This window comes from Prionailurus viverrinus, chromosome D3 (genome assembly GCF_022837055.1).
Source record: "Prionailurus viverrinus isolate Anna chromosome D3, UM_Priviv_1.0, whole genome shotgun sequence".
Lineage (NCBI taxonomy): Eukaryota > Metazoa > Chordata > Mammalia > Carnivora > Felidae > Prionailurus > Prionailurus viverrinus.
The window spans coordinates 9,927,460-9,946,335 of NC_062572.1; the positions used below are offsets into that span (position 1 = coordinate 9,927,460).

Consider the following 18,876-nt stretch of genomic DNA (forward strand, 5'->3'; position numbering starts at 1 on the left):
AGATGTGCGAAAAGAATGGGTAATAGGAAAAGCAAACAAATACTAAATAGAGTTGATGGACAGCTACACAGAGAGAAAATAGAATGGTAAGCAATAAAAAATGGGAAGAAAAAAGTTAATAGTCAAGAGATACTGTGAGTGAGAAATACAAAACAAGGAGGAAGAAACGGGAAGCCAAAAAAGGAAAGGGACAACTTCTAGGCTTACCAAGTCCCAACTGTCCTCCAGAATGCTAGCCTCCAGCCGGAAGGCCATAGGGACTTCAGCCCCAGCTATGCTTAACGAGCGTGATCCTTCTCAGGTTCTGAGTCCCTAAACACTGAACTGGTGGCTCCACCCCTAGCCCAGCTGGGCTCCTCACTACCCAATCCAGCCCTGTATCTTGAGGACAAGGAGAGAAGGTGGCGACAAGTGGAGGAGAAAGCCAAGCAGAAAGAACAAAAATAGAAAGAGCAGGTGACAAGGAAACAAAGTTCTAAAAAGCATTAGGAATTGTAAGAAGGGGCAAGAGGCAGGAATGATAAAAAATAGAATGAGTCATAATGAAAAGATAAATAGAGCTGCAAGAGAGAAATGGAACAGAACAAAGAGACAGAAAAATAAGGAAGAAGAGAGATCTGCTTAAAACTTGCTATGTTTAGGGACAAAAGCCTGTGGCAGAAAAGGGAGACAGTATATTGAAGCGACCAATAAATTTTTAGTGGTACCAAGAAAAGCTGTGAAGAGAAGTTGTTGTTAATATCTCATAGTTAATAGTAACATCTTAAATATTCTATACCAAAAATTCCCACCGGAAGTACATTAAATTACATGATTCATTTAATATACTTATATTTACATATCAACTCTGTGCAAAACATTATGCTACAGAAGCTATAAAGACAAGAGACAGACCAAGACTTCCAGGAGCTTATAATACAGTAGGAAAAATGGCCTTTATACCAATATCTCAAATTATCTGATAAAAAAATACACTGTTGTTTGAACCAATTTGGAAGAACTGGTGAAATTTGGACAAAGACTAGAGTACGGAGAAAGCAGAGAAGGAAGACCATTTCATTTATGTAACCATTTACATTTCATCTAACCATATTTTCATACATTCTACAAATATTAACTGATAACATAAATTGGATCATTTGCATGGGTTCAGTAATTTAAACGTGATTCTTTTATTCAAGTGAGGTTAAGAATCTAGTGTGGAGTAGAAGAAGGGATATCATTAAATAGGTTCTGATGGGAAACTGTTAAGTGGAGGTATGCTCTAACCACTTTGCTTAAATTATTAGATAAACAAATAAAAAAAAAATACAAGTAAATTTCTGGATCAAAAATCCCTACCATAAGGTCTCAGAGAGTGTTCTGAGGCCTCTAATCATACATCTACCTAATAAGGGTGAGGGAACTAATGACAGTCTCACCAAGTGATAAGAGAATGCTTTTAGACAAAGGACTCTTGTCTCAATCAAGAACAAATCTCAAATTGTTTGGGAAACAGCCATGCCAAATCAGTCTGCTGCTCTTGACATAACAATTTTTCTCTTTTGGAATTTCTTCTAAAATGTCTTATGCCACTGACCAAATTCCCATTCAGGGATTCACTTTTCCATTTTTCTCTCTAAATTAGCCCCCTGCTTTTTGTATATTAAGCAGTGTCCCCCCTTGAAATGTCTTTGGAAATATAATCTTCCCATCTTCCTTTTCTGCAAGGGCTGATCCACGCACAAATGAAGTGGGTGGTACTTATTTTTAGTTTTCTCTTTTTACTTAGTTCCTTAGTAAGTTCAAATATATCACAGCTCAGGGAGCCTGGGTGGCTCAGTCAGTTAAGCTTCCAACTCTTGATTTTGGCTCAGGTCATAATCTCACAGTTCATGGGACTGAGCCCAGTGTCGGAGCCCGCTTCGGATTCTCTCTCTACCCCTACCCTGATTGCACGTGTGCACACCTTCATGCACTCTCTCAAAATAAATAAGCATTTTTTAAAAAAATACATCACAGCTCACTTAATGTAATGGGCTGCTACATTTTATAAATCAAATTAACAGATATTCATTAAACCTCTACCATGAGCAAGTTACTAGTGTGGATACAAAGTCAAGAAAAACACTTACCTAGTAAAATATTTTTATTTTAAATATAGTTTAAAAAACTGTATTTAAAGATTTCTAGTATTAATAGCTACCAATTATCAAGTACTTTCTATGGGTAAGGCTCTATGCTAAGCATTTTATTTTTTTTTCAAATGTTTATTTTTTAGAGAGAGAGAGAGAAGGAGGGGCAGAAAGAGAGGAGGACAGATGATTCAAAGCGGGCTTTGCACTGAGAGCAGAGAGCATGATGCGGGCCTTGAACCCACGAACCGTAAGATCATGACTTGAGCCGAAATTGAACATTCAACCAACTGAGCCACCCAGGCGCCCCTCTATGCTAAGCATTTTAATCCTCAACACAACCTTTGAGGTAAGTAATAGTCCCATGAAAAAAATTTTTTTTAGTAGGCTCTACTCCCAATGTGGGGCTTGAACTTACAACAGTAAGATCAAGACTCACAAGCTCTACCAAATGAGCTAGCCAGGCACCCGAGTAATATTCCCATTTTTTCAGATGAAGAAACTGAGGCTTAAAGAAGTCACTTCCCTTTGGGGGTGCCTGGGTGGCTCAGTCAGTTGTGTGTCTGACTCTTGATTTTGGCTTAGGTCATCATCTCAAGTTTCATGGGATCAAGCCCCACGTTCGGCTCTGCCCTGACAGTGCAGACCCTGCTTGTGATTCAGTCTCTCCTTCTTTCTATACCCCTCCCCCCAACAAAATAAACTTAAAAAAAAAAAAAAAGGTTGACAATAGTCTGTGCTTTGCTATCCTGCCTGCCACTTCCTTGCAGTGTATTCAATGAACTTTTATCTCCTAAAAAAAAAAAAAAAAAAAGAAGTCACTTCCCAATGGTTACAAAGTTATCATGTGGTAATACCAATATTCAAATTCAGTTATTCTGACTTCATAGTTCTCACATAACCCATACAATATTCTAACGGAGACCTGGTTAATAAGAAGGCAGGAAAAGAGAATTTCAAAAAATTATTGTGACATTGAGGAAGCTCTTTTATTAGGCAATTGCTTCTTAGATATGACTACAAATGCATAAGGAACAAAAGAAATAATACATTGGTCTTTTGGTCTTTATTAAAATTGCTTAAAAATGTTTGTGCTTCAAAGGATACCATCAAGAAAGTGAAAAGACAATCCACAGGAAAAAAAAATATTTATAAAGCACGTATCTGATAAGGGACTTACACTCAGAATATAAAAAACAACTCCTACAATTCAATAATAAAAATACAACCCAATTTAAAAAAGGGCAAAGGTTTTAAATAGACATTTCTCCCCCAAAATAAAAAAATGACTAAAATCACATGAAAAGATGATTAACACCATAAACCATCAGGGAAATACAAATTAAGAGGCACCTGGGTGGCTCGGTCGGTAAGCATCTGACTTTGACTCAGGTTACAATCTCATGGTTCGTGGGTTTGAGCCCCACATCAGCCTCTGTGCTGACAGCTCAGAGCCTGGAACCTGCTTCAGATTCTGTCTCTCTCTCTCTCTCAAAAATAAATAAACATTAAAAAGAACTTTAAAAAAAAAAAAAGAAGTAAAAATTAAAATCACAATGAGATGCTGGGGTGCCTGGGTGGCTCAGCTGGTTAAACGTCTGACTCCTGATCTCAGCTCAGGTCTTGATCTCAGGGTCATGAGTTCAAGTCTTTGTTGGGCTCCACGCAGGGAGTGAAGCCTACTTGAAAAAAAAAAAAAAACACAATGAGATGCTATTTCACACCTACCAGGATACCTATAATAAAAAAGATAGAGAATAGCAAATGTTGATGAAAATGTGGAGGAAGAGAAACCCTTATACACTGCTGGAGAGAATGTAAAGTACTGCAGCCACTTTGGCTGTTCCTCAAAAGGTTAAACATATACTATATTACTCAGCTCCTAGGTATAAACTCAGTTCTACGTCTAGGTATACACCCAAGAGAAATTAAACACATGTCACACAAAAACTTGGACACAAATATTCATAACAGTGTTATTCATAAAAGACAAAAGGTAGAAACAACACAAATGTTCCATCAACTGGTAAATGGATAAAATATAGTATATCCATATAATGAAACGTTAGTCAGCAATTAAAAGAAGTACTGATGCATTCTACAACATGATGAACCTTGAAAACATTATGCTAAATGAAAGAAGCTAATCACAAAAGACCACAAATTGTATGATTCCATTCATATGAAATGTCCAAAATAAGCAAATTTACAGACACAAAGTATATTAGTAGTTGCCTAGGGCTAAGAAGGTAATTTGAGAGAAAATGGGAAGCGACTGCTGATGGGCACGAGACTTTTTAGGGTGACAAAAATATTCTAAAATTAAGATAGTGGTGATGGTTGCACACTTTATGAATATACTAAAACCCAGTGAATTGTACACTTTAAAGTTTATTTATCTTGAGAGGGAGAGAGAGAGAGCGCGCACATGCGCACATGAGTGGGGGTGGGGCAGAGAAAGAGAGAGGAAGAGAGAGAATCCCAAGAAGGCTCTGCACTGACAGTGCAGAGCCTGACATGGGGTTCAAACCCACAAACTGTGAGATCAAGACCTGAGTCAAAATCAAGAGTTGGACGCTCAACTGACTGAGCCACCCAGACACCCCTGAATTGTATACTTTAAAAGGATGAATTGTAAATAGGCGAATTTTAGAGGGACACAGTAAACATCCCATTGCTGAAATTCATTGTGTAACGATTAACGGATAACATGTTTCTGTCTTTCCTCCTGAAAAGAAAAATATTTAGAACAAAAAGTGTAAAACAAACATTGTAAGAGGGAACTGACGATAAAGATTATAAGAGAGCACCTGACTACTCTACATGAATCCACCACTCCTGGTTTGAACAAATTATACTCCAGGACTCTGATAAAACTTGCTGGTTAAATGGGAAAAAAAAGCAGTCTCTTCAGCAAATGGTGCTGGGAAAACTGGCCAATGGCATGCAGAAGAATGGAACTGGACCACTTTCTTACACCATACACAAAAATAAATTCAAAATTGATGAAAGACCTAAACATAAGACAGGAAACCATCAAAATCCTGGAGGAGAAAACAGGTAGCAACCGCTTTGAACTGGCCACAGAAACTTCCTACTGGATGTGTCTCTTGAGACAAGGGAAACAAAAGCAAAAATGAACTACTGGGACCTCATCAAGATAAAAAGCTTCTGCCCAATGAAGGAAACAATCAACAAAACTAAAAGGCAACAGATGGAATGAAAGAAGATATTTGCAAATGACATATTGGATAAAGTGTTAGTATCCAAAATTTATAAAGAATTTGTCGAACTCAACACCCAAAAAACAAATAATCCTGTGAAGAAATGAGCAGAAGACATGAATAGACATGTTTCCAAAGAAGATATCCAGACGGATAACACACACATGAAAAGATGCTCAACGTCACTCATCTTCAGGGAAATACAAATCAAAACTACAATGAGATACCACCTCACACCTGTCAGAATAGCTAAAATTAACAACTCATGCAACAACAGATATTGGTGAGGATGTGGAGAAAGGGGAGCCCTTTTGCACTGTTGGTGGGAATGCAAACTGGTGCAGCCACTTTGGAAAACAGTATGAAGATTCCTCAAAAAAATAAATAAAAATAGAACTACCCCACAACTCAGCAATTGCACTACTAAGTATTTACCCAAAGGATACAAAAATGCTGATTCGAAGGGGTACATGCATCCTAATGTTTACAGCAGCACAATCAACAATAGCCAAATTATGGAAAAGAGCCCAAACATCCACTGATCAATGGATAAAGAAGATGTGCTATATAAACACAAAGGAATATTATTCAGCAATCAAAAAGAATGAAATCTTGCCATTTGCAACAACATGGATGGGAACTAGAGTGTATTATGCTAAACTAGATAAGTCAGAGAAACACAAGCATCATATGATTTCACTCATATGTGGAATTTAAGAAACAAAACAGATGCACATACAGAAAGGAAAAGAAAAATAAAGTACGATAAAAAAACAGAGACAGAGGCAAGCCATAAGAGATTCTTAAATACAGAGAACAAACAGGATTGCTGGAGATGAGGTGGGGGGGGGGGGGGGATGGACTAAATGGGTGTTGGACATTAAGGAGGGCACTTGTTGGGATGAGCACTGGGTATTATACGTAAAAGATGAATCACTAAATTCTACCCTTGAAACCAATACTACACTATATGCTAGCTAACTTGAATTTAAATTAACAACAACAAAAACCCTGGGGTGCCTGGGTGGCTCAGTCGGTTGAGTATCCAACTTCGGCTCAGGTCATAATCTTTCAGTCTGTGAGTTCCAGCCCCACATCAGGCTTGCTGCTGTCAGTGCAGAGCCTATTTTGGATCCTCTATCCCCCCCACCTCTGCCCCTTCCCCACTTGTGCTCCCTCTCTCTCAAAAATAAATAAACCTTGAATAAAGAAACTTTCAGGTTAACCCAATAAACCACTGAATGAAATCTGAGTTTGCGTAAAAATGGGGAAATTGCTAGGAATTGTAGAAAACTGGTGATAACTCAATTTTTAATTTTTACAAGGAGAAAGGATGGTGGAATCTGCAAACCCTAAGTCAAAGATCTCAGCATTGGGGCGCCTGAGTGACTCCGTTAGTTAAGTGTCTGACTCTTGGTTTCAGCTCAGGTCATGATCTCACAGTTCATGAGCTCGAGCCCCACATCAGGCTCTAACAGCACAGAGCCTGTTTGGGATTCTCTCTCCCCCTGTCTCTGCCCCTCCCCTGCTTGCTTGCTCTCTCCCTCAAAATAAATAAACTTAAAAAAAAAAAAAGATCTCAGTACTGAACCCAAGTAAGATTCTAGAATGAACTATTCAAAATGTGTGCTTTTTAAACATTTTTTTAAAAAGTAACCACTAGGGGCGCCTGAGTGGCGCAGTCGGTTAAGCGTCCGACTTCAGCCAGGTCACGATCTCGCGGTCCGTGAGTTCGAGCCCCGCGTCGGGCTCTGGGCTGATGGCTCAGAGCCTGGAGCCTGTTTCCGTTTCTGTGTCTCCCTCTGTCTCTGCCCCTCGCCCGTTCATGCTCTGTCTCTCTCTGTCCCAGAAATGAATAAACATTGAAAAAAAAATTTTTTTAAAAATAAAAAGTAACCACTAAAACAGAATGGATTTATAAAAAAAATCATGCCAGACTCACCCTATCCCCTTTGGATACAATAACCATAGTATATATGGGATTTTGACAAAGCTTTTGATGAAAAAATTTCATGATACAAAAATAAGGAAATATAGATAAAATGGAAGCATAATTAATGGCATTTGTTGCACAAATAAGCCTCAGGGAGTGTTAACTAGATCAATATCAACTTAGAAATGACTTCTGGCAGACACATAGACCAATGGAATAGAATAGAAACCCCAGAACTAGACCCACAAACGTATGGCCAACTCATCTTTGACAAAGCAGGAAAGAACATCCAATGGAAAAAAGACAGCCTCTTTAACAAATGGTGCTGGGAGAACTGGACAGCAACATGCAGAAGGTTGAAACTAGACCACTTTCTCACACCATTCACAAAAATAAACTCAAAATGGATAAAGGACCTAAATGTGAGACAGGAAACCATCAAAACCCTAGAGGAGAAAGCAGGAAAAGACCTCTCTGACCTCAGCCGTAGCAATCTCTTACTCGACACATCCCCAGAGGCAAGGGAATTAAAAGCAAAAGTGAATTACTGGGACCTTACGAAGATAAAAAGCTTCTGCACAGCAAAGGAAACAACCAACAAAACTAAAAGGCAACCAACGGAATGGGAAAAGATATTCGCAAATGACATATCGGACAAAGGGCTAGTATCCAAAATCTATAAAGAGCTCACCAAACTCCACACCCGAAAAACAAATAACCCAGTGAAGAAATGGGCAGAAAACACGAATAGACACTTCTCTAAAGAAGACATCCAGATGGCCAACAGGCACATGAAAAGATGTTCAGCGTCGCTCCTTATCAGGGAAATACAAATCAAAACCACACTCGGGTATCACCTCACGCCAGTCAGAGTGGCCCAAATGAACAAATCAGGAGACTATAGATGCTGGAGAGGATGTAGAGAAACGGGAACCCTCTTGCACTGTTGGTGGGAATGCAAATTGGTGCAGCCGCTCTGGAAAGCAGTGTGGAGGTTCCTCAGAAAATTAAAAATAGACCTACCCTATGACCCAGCAATAGCACTGCTAGGAATTTATCCAAGGGATACAGGAGTACTGATGCATAGGGGCACTTGTACCCCAATGTTCATAGCAGCACTCTCAACAATAGCCAAATTATGGAAAGAGCCTAAATGTCCATCACCTGATGAATGGATAAAGAAATTGTGGTTTATATACACAATGGAATATTACGTGGCAATGAGAAAAAATGAAATATGGCCTTTTGTAGCAACGTGGATGGAACTGGAGAGTGTGATGCTAAGTGAAATAAGCCATACAGAGAAAGACAGATACCATATGGTTTCACTCTTATGTGGATCCTGAGAAACTTAACAGGAACCCATGGGGGAGGGGAAGGAAGAAAAAAAAAAGAGGTTAGAATGGGAGAGAGCCAAAGCATAAGAGACTCTTAAAAACTGAGAACAAACTGAGGGTTGATGGGGGGTGGGAGGGAGGAGGGGGTGGGTGATGGGTATTGAGGAGGGCACCTTTTGGGATGAGCACTGGGTGTTGTACGGAAACCAATTTGTCAATAAATTTCATAAAAAAAAAAAAAAAAGAAATGACTTCTGGGGCTCTTGGGTGGTCAGTTGGTTTAAGTGTCCAACTCTTGATTTTGGCTCAGATTCCGGAGATTGAGCCCTGCATCAGGCAGTGTGCTGACAGCACGGAGTCTGCTTGGGATTCTCTTTCTCCCCTCCCCCTCTCTGCTCCTTCCCCATTCATGCTCTCTCTCTCTCTCTAAAAAAAAAAAAAAAAAAAAAAAAAAAGACTTCTAGTGGAGTGAATCAGCATTCTGACTTGGCACAGTTCTGTAAAACACTTTCATCAATAACTTCAAAGAAAATATAGCGGGCATATTTATCAAGTTGTGTGGGTGTGTTATTCACTGTTGCATAACAAATTTCCACAAAATTAGTGGCTTAAAGCACACATTTATCATCTCATAGCTTCTGTAGGTCAGGAGTCCAAGTATAGCTTAGTTGGGTCCTCTTTTTCAGTATCTGTCACAAGGCTGTAATCAAGATATCAACCAGGGCTGGGTCTCATCTGAAGGCTCAAATGGGGAAGGATCTGTTTTCAAGTTTACAAAGTTGGTCTAATTCAGTTTCTTGAGGGTTGTTGGTCTAAGGGCTTAAATTCCAAACTAATTGTTGTTGGCTAAATGCTTCACTCAGTTCTTTGCCATGTGGATTTCTGCAAGATGCCCTCCCAGCAAGATGGAAGTCAGAACTTTCTGTAATGAAATCACTGAAGTGACATTCCATCACCTTTCCTATAGTCTACTGACCACAGATCTTGCCAACAGTCAAGAGAAAGGATTAGATGAGAGTGTGAATACCAAAAGGCAGGGACTATTGGAGTCTATCTTAGGGTTTGCCACATGTATCCATCCAATATGTCTAGTACTTTTCCAATTCAGATCATTTGTAATAGCTATTCCCCCTGTCTGAAATGTTCTTTCCCTAGATAATCACATGACTGGCTCCTTCTCATCCTTCAAGTATCAGCTTAAATGTCATTACCTCAGAGATGTAATATTTATCAAATTCCACAATATCTTGTTTACTTGTGCTGTTTCACCCTAGCAGACTATGTCTTTGGGCACAGGCAACTGATGTTGTCTCATTCACCCCAATATCTCACATACCTAAAAGAGTGCCTTCAACAGGCACTCAGTATTTATTAAATGAATGTACTCAAGTTGTGAGAGATAGATGACAGATTTAAGATCTAATAAGATCTGAATACTTTAAAATAATGAGTTTTATTTAATAAAAGTTAATAGAAATAAATTTAAGTATACTGTCCTTGCATCTAAAACACCAACTGGACAAAGATCAGGATGAAAAGGTAGCAAAACATTTTGCTTTAAAAATCTTGAGTGGTTCTATCTAGTAAAAATATAAGTCATATATGTGATTTAAAAGTTTCTAGAGACCACATTAAAAAAACAAAAGGAGATGAAATTAATTTTAATAAATTTTACTTAACTTAAATATCCAAATTTCACCATTTCGACCTGCAATCCATATAAAAAAATCACTGAGATAGTTTACATTCATAACTTTGTACTTTGAAATTCAGTGTGTATTTTACTCTCAAAACAACATCTCAATTCAGAGTAGCCACATTTCAAGAGCTTAGTAGCTACATGTGATATTATAAATGGCATTTTTATTTAGACTCTTTGATTTAGAACTAGATTTTGCAGGCTCTTGGATTTGGATTTTATCCTACAGAAATGCCACTATAAGCTTCCATGATCAAGCAAATTTCCAAGAAAAAAATATGATATAATAACTATTAGTAGCTACTCTTTAAGTAAATATATACCTTATAGCAGGTACCATTGTAAATGCTTTACATGTACTAACTAATTTTATCCACTCCTAATCCTATGAAGTATTATTATTATCATTCCTATTTTACATGCTAATATTGTTAAGTAATAACATGTTGGCAGTGTGTGGGAAATATTAAAAAGGGGAAGAAACTGGCAAGAGCTAGGATACCTTTATTTACTTATTTATATCCCACTTTGACACAGAGAACATTTCAGGTGGCTTACAGGAGTACATAAAACAAAATAACATGAATTCAAAGTGGGACAAAAGAACAAAACATCTTTTTTGAAATGATGTGATCCATGGATGTTAAAATCTCTATGATTTTTTTAATGTTACTTCATTGAAAAAAACAGTATTAAAATAATAGAAATCCAAAATAAAGTTTCCTACAATCTCCTTTAAGTCCTTGTCCCTATATTCAATTTCTACATATTAGTAGTAATTCTACAGCTAGTATTTTATATTCTACGTTTTTCTGAACATTATTCCATAGTAATTTTTTTCCTTTTGTCTTATTTTCTTTCCATTCCATTGGGACTATGACAAATGCTAAAAGCCTAAAATATTTCTCTACATTTTTCTCTATACTTGTTAAAATGTATCCAAACAGGGAAAAGGGAGGTAGCAGCTCTTTGGGTCACTGGAAGCATGCACCAAGGAAAGGTAAATGAAATCCAAAACCACCCCTCAGGTGACAGCAACTTCCCTGATAAGACCTCTCACCAGTCTGAAACCCCCACATCATTTGAGCTAAACCCGATGGACTATGGAGTGACCCACATTTGCCTTTACCTCATTATAGTACTAAAATCTCTGCCCAAAAAGGTGCCTCAGCCTTATTTACATAACATACAATATATGTACAGGCATTTTTCATTAAGGTGTATGCACCATTTTATGCCCACCTCTACAAATTATGATAAGGTTTCCCTATTTATTCATCCTGGGGTGCCTGGCTGGCTCAGTTGGAAGAGTATGTGGCTCTTGATCTTGGGTTCATGAGTTCAAGCCCCGTGTTGAGTGTACAGATTACTAAAAAAAATAAAAACCAAATAAATAAATAATAAACAAAAAAACCAAACAAACAAAATATACATACAAACATCCTAACCCTAAACAAAAGGTACCCATTTATGGGAATGCAAACTGGTGCAGCCACTCTGGAAAACAGTATGGAGGTTCCTCAAAAAACTAAAACCAGAACTACCCTACCACCCAGCAATTGCACTACTAGGCATTTATCCATGAGACACGGGTGTGCATGCACCCCCATGTTTACAGCAACACTATGAACAATAGCCAAAGTATGGAAAGAGCCCAAATGTCCATCGATGGATGAATGGATAAAGATGGGACACACACACACACACACACACACACACACACACACACACACACACACAAAATGGAGTGTTACTCCGCTCTCAAAAAGAATGAAATCTTGCCATTTGCAACTATGTAACTGGAACTGGAGGGTATTATGCTAAGTGAAATTAGTCAGAGAAAGACAAAAATCATATGACTTTATAGGAGGACTTTAAGAGACAAAACAGATGAACATGAGGGAGGGGAAACAAAAATAATATAAAAACAGGGAGGGGGACAAAACAGAAGAGACTCAAATATGGAGAACAAACTGAGGGTTATTGGAGGGGTTGTGGGAGGGGGGATGGGCTAAATGGGTAAGGGGCATTAAAGAATCTACTCCTGAAATGACTGTTTCACTATATGCTAACTAATTTGGATGTAAATTTTAAAAAATAAAAAATAAAATTAAAATAAATAAATTGCAAATACTTTCTAAATCAGGAAAAGAAAAAAAAAAAAAAGGTACCCATTTACCCTGTCTTAGGAAGTCACAGCTTTGAAAGCTATTTCCATGATCTCCTTATTTGCTGCAAATAAGATTACTTTGTGCAAAAACAAAAGAAACAAAACCATACCCAAATACATACATACATGTGTGTATACATATATATATGTATAGGGCTGTTGTTATGGTTGTAGGGTTTTAAAAATGGGATGATATATTTCTGTATACATTTCTTTTCTCATCTAGTATCTCAAAGAAATAGTTCTAACTCATTCTGATAGCTGTGTAATATTCTACATAAGATCATTTACCCAGGGGCTCCTAGCTGACTCAGTCAGCAGAGCATGGGACTCTGGATCTTGGGGTCTTGGGTTCAGGCCCCACGTTGGGCAGGGAGCCTACTTAAAAAAGATCATTTATTCAACACTTCCTGTCATAGACATGCCAGTTGTTTTCTTCTTCTTCCTCCTCCTCCTCCTCCCCCTCCCCCTCCCTTTCCTCCTCCTCTTCTTCTTCTTCTTTGCTTCTGCAAACAATGCTGCAATAAATATTCCTAACCTCTGTATGTATCACCTCCTTCTCTGCTGATTTTGTTACTATGGGATAGGTTCCAGAGTAGAATTCTTTTAGTTCTCAAATATTTTAAGTTCTTTCTCACCCTAGAACCTTTGCACATGCTGTTTTCTTTTCCTAAAATGTTTCCTAACACACAATCTGCAGTTTCATATTTATTCATAATTATTTACGGTCTTTCTTATCACACAAGTTTAAGTTCCTTGACAGCTGAATCCTATCCATCCTTTAGGTCTTTTTTTTTTCCATCCTTTAGGTCTTAGCTCACATGTACTTGATTGTAGAGGTTTTCCACGAACTCCAATCCCAATTGATCCCCCATCATATTTTCTCTTAGGCCCTCAACTTTTCTTTCTAGAGTTATCACAATTTGTAATTATATATTTATTTGTGTGATTATTTAATGTTGGTCTCCCCAACTAGGTCTGCAGGGAGCACATCTATCTTGTTCACCAGTGTAACCCTGATCCTCAAAAGAGTGTATGGCACATGAAAGCTGTAAACAGTTGTTTAATACTGAAAGAATTCTTTTTTTTTTAATATTTAAATAATTCTTTTTAAAAATATTTTTAACATATTTTTTAAAAATGTATTATTTTGAGAGAGACAGTGCAAGTAGGGGGAAGTACAGAGAGGGAGGGACAGAGAGAATCCCAAGCAGGCTCCGACTGCCAGCGCAGAGCCCAACACGGGGCTCAAACTCATGAACCACGAGATCATGACCTGAGCCAAAGTTGGATGCTCCTAAATATTGAAAGAATTCTTCTTAAAAAAAATTTTTTTTACTGATGAGGATAAAGAAATTGTGGTTTATATACACAATGGAATACTACGTGGCAATGAGAAAGAATGAAATATGGCCTTTTGTAGCAACGTGGATGGAACTGGAAAGTGTTATGCTAAGTGAAATATGTCATACAGAGAAGGACAGATACCATATGTTTGCACTCTTATGTGGATCCTGAGAAACTTAACAGAAGACCACGGGGAGGGGAAGAAAAAAAAAAAGAGGTTAGAGAGGGAGGGAGCCAAAACATAAGAGACTCTTAAAAACTGAGAACAAATTGAGGGTTAATGGGGGGTGGGAGGGAGGGGAGGGTGGGTGATGGGTATTGAGGAGGGCACCTGTTGGGATGAGCACTGGGTGTTGTATGGAAACCAATCTGACAACAAATTTCATATTTAAAAAAAAATAAAAAATAAAAACAATAAAAAAAAACACAAGAAGCAATGTACCGAAAAGAATAACTGATTTGCCACCAAACGATTGTTTATGGAAATGTGGTGGAGAGATGGTGTTTGGTGGAAAACTCCATTAGACCTTGATACCTGCTATGCCCACAGACCTCATCTCATGATGTGAGTACAAGCAGTTCTGTCTTCATATATATGCCATGTCTGAGCCACAGAATTCCCTACTCTAGCCCCAAATGATTAGTCCTTGAGCAAGGGGAAGTCCAGTCAGGTGCCTAGGAAATGGTGTGGTGTGAAACTGCCCAATGGGGTGCTCCATATTGAATGGTGACAAGCTGAGCCTATCAAACGTAAGATGCCCACAGAGAAGAGAGGAGTAGCAAGATGGTCCATTCTAGAGTAACACAAGATGCCTGGGACAACAGGAGTTACCATTGTGTCTCAAGCAATTGGAAGTGTCCAGGTTTCAGTTCCTTGAGGCTGTTCTACATTCTCATGTTGGTGATCTAAAGGACTGTATGCCTGTTCAGATAGTTCCATGAACTATCTTCCTGAATTCCATGTGTATTGTTAGAGTAAGTCCATAATGGCTAAGGAGATCTCGGCACACCTCCTCTTTGCAACCTGAAAGAAACAGACTATTACAGACTTTAGCTGGGTAAATGGGTATTATACGTGTAACTGCTGGGTAAAACGGGGGGGACATATCCATGCTAATGAACCAACTTTTAAAATTATTAATATTGCCCCTGCAAACCTGCTTTGTGGATTATCTCTTCTCTATACCTTGGATAAAATCTAGAACAGAATACATAATTTTTCTGATCATTCTTAAGAAGTCTTCCATCATTTCCATCAAAAAAAATTTTTTTAAGGTTTATTCATTTCTCAGAGACAGGGAGACAGGGCGTGAGCAGGGGAGGGGCAGAGAGAGAGAGAGACACAGAATCTGAAACAGGCTCCAGGCTCTGAGCTGTCCACATAGAGCCTGATGCAGGGCTCGAACTCATGGACCACGAGATCATGACCTGAGCTGAAGTTGGATGCTTAACCAACTGAGCCATCCAGGTGCCCCAATACTGAAAGAATTCTTAAAGGAGGACAGGGCTTGAAGAAAATCATTCCTTCAATAACAATTTTTAACAGATGAAATCTGCTTTGTGTTCACTAGACAATTATAGTGTTCATCTATGTCAAAGGAACTAGTGTTAACACCAACAAAAATTCACAAGAGCAGAACAATTACCTCTAAGGAATGGCGTATCTCTGAAGAACAGTATGAGGTCTAAGGAAAGAACGTAGTAAAGGCCAATGGAATTTTGAGAGATAACCATGGAATAGTTTCTCTCTCATTGATTGATTTATTCACTGAACAATTATTTACTGAGCGCCCACCTATGCCAGACAGGGGGCTGTAGTAGCTAACCTAAACAGTCAAAAACATAAAGACAAACCCAGCCCTCATGGGAAGCAGATAAGAAAAATAAGCAAATTATATTGTATATTAGTAAGCTAAAAAGTGCTATGGAGAAAAAAGACAGAAGGGAGACAGAAAGCAAGGAGGAGCATGGAGCAAGGAGGAAAGGAGGAAAGAAAGGAGGAAGGAGCAATTTCTTAAAGGATGGTCAGGGTAGATCTTAGGAAGTTTGAGCCAAGACTTAGGGAAGTTAAGGACTCAGCCATGTGAATATCTTAAAGAAAAGTGTTTTAGAGGGAGAAAGCTAGTACAAAGGCCCTGAGGCAGGAATATGCCTTGTGTATATAAGGAATAGCAAATAAATCAATGAGACTGGGGACTCTGGCTTGATGATGTAGAAAAAAGATTGATATTTATTAGTTGCCTTTAGCAGATGGTACTTTTTTCCTTACTCCAGGTGCTACACTGAGTCACATGACACTCATTTAACATGAGTTAATGAGGGCACACTCATTTAACATGACTTGTTTCTTCCTCCCTACCTCTATACAATACCCAGGGTGAGCCTCTTGATTTTCCACATCAGTTTCAACTGTGGGATTTTATAACTTCCCAAATACGTACAATTATACCTGGCTTATTTGTGTAGTTTGTTGTCAGGGTCCTGAAGTTAAGAATATAATCAAATTTTAAAATAATTGGGACCAGGGCACTACTAAAAGGAAGCATTGAGACAATTATTACATTGCACGGAATTATTACAATTCATAGCAAAGGACTGATACTTCCCTCTCCAACCAATCCTCTTCCGTCACTTTTTCCAAAACCTACTTCAAAACTATGACTATAAAGTCATTCCTGATTAATCATACTAACTAGGTGTACCCAAAGCTTTTACATATTCAGAAGTGAATAATTTAAAAAGCCTAAATGTCTTATAAAGGGTCATAAAAAACTCTTAACGGCTCCTTATTGAGTACAGGACAAAACAGAAAATTCTTAAGTTTGATTTGCAAGACTCTCCCCTACCTGGGCTTAAAACTGTCTTACTAAGTAGTGTTTTGAGAACTCCCTCCAACCAAGATGGTTTTCGGTCTCCCCAAACTGTCATGAATCGTTCCCACTTCTGTTTCATCTGTTCTCCACCTAAAATGTTCTTTCTCCCAGGGTGTCTGGGTGGCTCAGTCAGTTTAAGCATCCAACTCTTGATTTCAGCTCAGGTCATGATCTCACAATTGTGAGACTGAGCCCAGAATCAAGCTCCATGCTCAGCATGGGGCCTGCCTGGGATTCTCTCTCCCTCTCTGTGCCCCTCCCCCACTTGTTCTTTCTCTCAAAATGAATAAACTCTAAAAAAAAGTGTTCTTTCTTCCACAGCTTAACTGGTTCCACTTCCTACATGAAGCCTTCTTTAACCAGCTCATAATTTTCCCCTCCTCGTCAATCATTTGTCTATGTAGCTCATTTTTTTTTTGAAAGAGAGCAAGCACACATGTCCTTGTGCAAGGGGGGGTGGGGACTGAGGTTAGAAGGAGAGAGAGAATCGTAAGCAGGTTCCATGGGGGTCGATCTCACCACCATAAATAAGATCATGACCTGAGCCAAAATCAAGAGTCAGATACTTGGGGTGCCTGGATGGCTCAGTCAGTTGAGCATGGACTCTCATTTTAGGCTTAGGTGTTAATATCATGGTTCCTGAGTTCTAGCCCCACACTGGGCTCTGTCCTGATGGCGTGGAACCTGCTTGGGATTTTCTCTGCCCCTCCCCCACTCACACTTTCTCCCTCTCTCAATATAAACTTAAAAAAAAGTCGAACGTTTAACCAACTGAGACACCAGGTGCCCCTATGTAGCTCATTTTAACTTACTAGGGCAAATTCAAAATATATTTTTCCAAACCTCCCCCAAACACCCTCCACACACATTCGACTTTCTTTCAAAATTTCTATGCAAACTGGTTGCCCATGATTGGATCCTATGATTTTTGATGACCATTTTATACATATACATTTTTTGAACACATACAGTGGTTAACATTGTGCTAAGTCCCTCACAACGCATTATGTAATTTATTCTCATTTCACATCCATTTGTTCACCAAGTCTTGTGAATTCCAACCTTTCTTCTAATTTTGTCCTATTTCTGAACCTTAACCTATCCCACCTCCACTATTGCAAATGACCCTTACTAGTCTCTCTGCCTTCAACCTTCTCCCTTCCCACCCATTCCCTTCACTCCTAAATGACAGCAAATCTGACTTCACTCTCCTGGTTAACACCTGCGGTGGCACCAAACCCTTTAGTTTGATGAAACCCTTTGCAACATTGGCCAGTTTACCTTTACAGATTCATGTTTTTCCTCTTTCTAGAAATATCCTTTGGTGTCTGCCTTGTAAACGCCCACTCTTCTTTCACGATCCAGTTCAAAAGTCATTTCCTGTCTGCAACTTACCCCGACATTCCTGCGCAGGACTAAGTGAACAAGGTAACGGTTATGTAACTATTGTTCGGTCTCCTCCTCCCCAACACTGTGAATTCGTTCAGACCAGAGCTGTCTGGTTCATCTCTATTTTGTATTCCCACAACCCAAACCAGAAGCTGGTGTAAACCATGCCCTGAACAAGTATCTATTGAATAGAATCATTAGGACTTCTTTTTGTTTGTTTTTAATTCTCAGGAGGCTGGGATATGCATAGCTGGGCAGTACTCAACTTTCAGTAAAGCCTATTTTTATAGGAGCCTGGGCCTCTCCGCTGAGGCAGGCGGTCACCAGAGTAGGCACCTGGGCAAGGCTCAGGACTGGCTCTGACGGCCATGCTGACGCACAGCCTCGTCTGCTTGGCCTACTCAGGTCCTGGTTGAGGGAGGTGGCAGAGCATGACCAACCGCCTGAGGGTGGTAGCACAAACTGACATACCAACCTAAAGTACTGGCGGGTCCCAACTGACTGCCCAACGCGCCACAATCAGGAAGAAACGATGGCCGGCCTCCTCATCCTCGAAGAAGAGTAAAGAGAGAGAACTACGAGCAGCAGCAAGACGCTAAGCACGCGCTTCGTGCCTCTCCTCACGCCAAGGACGACGGGAAAAAGGCTGGCTGGCTGCGAGCCTCGCCGAGTATGCGTGCGCGGTAGCCTCTTTTTCCACCACCCACGCTCTCCACGGCCCCCTCGGCCAGTCACACACGGCCCCGCCCCTTCGCCCTCGGCCAGCTCGAGCTTCGCCGATTGCGCGCGC

General features: G+C 39.4%; 1 protein-coding gene across 4 annotated transcripts in view; it reads right to left on the minus strand.

Annotated features, from left to right (window-relative positions):
• TMEM116 (transmembrane protein 116) overlaps window positions 1-18,876 on the minus strand; it is a 93,589-nt gene that overhangs the window by 74,033 nt on the left and 680 nt on the right. For 3 of the 4 annotated variants that reach the window (XM_047828374.1, XM_047828373.1, XM_047828375.1), the window contains exon 1: window positions 18,562-18,802. The exons of the other annotated variant lie outside the window; for it this stretch is intronic. The gene's annotated coding sequence lies outside the window, so the exon portion shown is untranslated. Of the gene's footprint in view, window positions 1-18,561; window positions 18,803-18,876 lie in introns of those variants that run through there. 4 annotated transcript variants of the gene reach the window in all.